Raw genomic sequence first — 2500 nt, forward strand, 5'->3', positions numbered from 1 at the left:
TCTTTGATAGAAAGCTTAACAAAATTGTTACGGTGTCATGTAGTGTTATGAGGTTTATTATTAGCATGTACGCACATACACATACACAATAACACACGCACACGCACGCATGCATGTATGCATGTACACACAAAGGCACAAATGTGTGTGCGTGTGCTATGTAGCTCACTATTAACAAATCACAAGCTATTTTCCTCATCACCTTTACATATTCATTTTGGATGACTAGCAACAAAATATCCTTTTAAACATTTTGGGGACACGGTGATTCCTAAATTGACTTTTAAGAAACAAATTCATTGTATATGGATCTGCTTGACAAATGCTATAAAATATATGTTTGTGGTACCCCTGTTTTAAAATAATAATATTTTTTCCTCAACCATTTCTTTGTTTTGTTCACCTGTGGCACTGTCTCCGGGATGGGGAATCCCCCTGGCAGTTGCGGGAATTCCTGTGGGTTGGTGACGTCACACGGCACTGGGTGGGGTGTGGCTGGACTGGGCATCGCCACTCCGCGGTCGATAGGTATGGTCGGGGCAGGGGGGGGGGCGGTTTGTTGGGGCAGTTGCGGTGCCAGGTCGCCACGCCTTGCTCTCCGCACCTGACGCACCTCTTCACGATGGTGACGGTGTCTCCGATGTCGTTGTCCTTCTCGTTTTTTCTTGCAGGGCAGTTTTTTGTCCGGTGAGCTTCTGCACAAACAGCACAGGCTGTTTCTTTCCTGCAGTATATAGCTACGTGCTTTATCGGTCATGTTGCTGGTGTGGTGTTGCGACGTGGTATTATTCCCTGTCTTCCTCCTCTTCGGAACAAGTTGGAATCCCTCGTCATCCACATCGGGGTCGACAGGCGAATCCACACCGTTCATTTCCCTATGTTCAGTGAAATCAATCCCTCCCATAGGGTCACACACATACACTCACCAGGGCTCGTCAACGGTCGTCCGTACAGCACCCTGTTACCCTGGCACTGCACTAAATATTCATAACTTTTACTAAACACTGTTTTTTCTAGATGACTTGACCACAGTACGAACTGTGGGGCATACGGATTATACGTATAATATCAATATGAGGAAAACGCGCAGAATCGGTGACCCTACACTATTAAGGGAACAAAAGCGAGTTCAGGAGCTTTTTGATATCTACAAGCAGGACAATACCCGTTACAACCTTATTCAGTTTCTTAAGGTTAACAAAAATCTACGGGAAATAAAAACTCATTTCAGAAAAGAACACTTTGAACAGTTCCTACTAAGCATTAACAATAACACCTACAGTAGATATGCTCCTTAGTCAATGGGCTGGAGCGTAGAAATTGAGCTCACTTCACACACATATTCAGAACCACCTTAGTCAGTCTAAATTTGCACGTAAATTTGCCATAGAGATTGGATGTTCTGAGACCGACCCTTCAGACTTTGCTGAGATAACTGAGTGGGAACTGAACAATGCACTGATCAAAGGAAAAGCGTCTGCACCAGGTGAGGATGGAATTACCTATAGGGTCCTCCGCCTTATAGCTCAGGTACCTGGTAATCCCCTTTTGCACATGTACAGGTTAAGTTTGCCACAAGTTATTCTGCCTGGCCTCTGGACGCGCAGTCTAATCCTCCCTATACCGAAACCAAATCTATGTGTATGCCATAGAGATAAATATCGCCCAATTTCACTAACCTCATGTGTATTCAAAGTTCTAGAAAGGATAATTTTGAACAGACTCAGGTACAGGTTGCACGGTAAATTATCTCAAAGACTGTACGGGACGTAGCACACAACATTGCTTTGTAGAGTACTATTCAATCTCGAACCCAGGGAAGCACACTGTTTTTCTTGACCTTAAGTCAGCTTTTGACATTGCAAACAGAGAAGTTATCCTGGAACAATTAGTAAGCTTTGGCATCCGGGGTAAATTATTGAGCTGGATTAGAATGTATCTTTCGAACAGATCTGCAAGTGTCTTGTTTAGGGGAGTGAGAAGTTCCACTTCACAATCTTTTGAACTTGGGACGCAACAGAGAGGAGTTCTCAGCCCTATGTTTTTCAATGTCCTCATGCACAAGCTGGTGGCAGATATTCCACTTGGGGATTGTGAATCCATTATATGCTATGCTGATGTCATATGTGTCAAAGTATCATCACAAGAGAGGATGCAAATAATTCTCGACAATCTCACAGCAAGGGCTCAAGAGTGTGGATTAGTCATCTCCGCTGAGAAAACAATGGCTCTCAAACCATGTATCATACCCCTACCCACTTTTCGCATAGGTGACTAAGAGCTTGACATGTGTCATAAATATAAATATCTCTGGGTGAACATAAATTATGCAGACTTGATCCTTTCCCTAAAGAAGAGACTCTGGGGGAGACTGAAACCGTTGAAAGTTCTTGTTGGAAGAGGAACATGGCATTAGTGTTAAGCTCGCTAGACTGTTTTACTTGGCTTTTATAAGATCAGTTTTAGACTACCATGCACTGGAATCAGAAATAAATAGTTT

The sequence above is a fragment of the Penaeus chinensis genome, chromosome 16 (genome assembly GCF_019202785.1).
Source record: "Penaeus chinensis breed Huanghai No. 1 chromosome 16, ASM1920278v2, whole genome shotgun sequence".
In the NCBI taxonomy this organism is placed as follows: domain Eukaryota; kingdom Metazoa; phylum Arthropoda; class Malacostraca; order Decapoda; family Penaeidae; genus Penaeus; species Penaeus chinensis.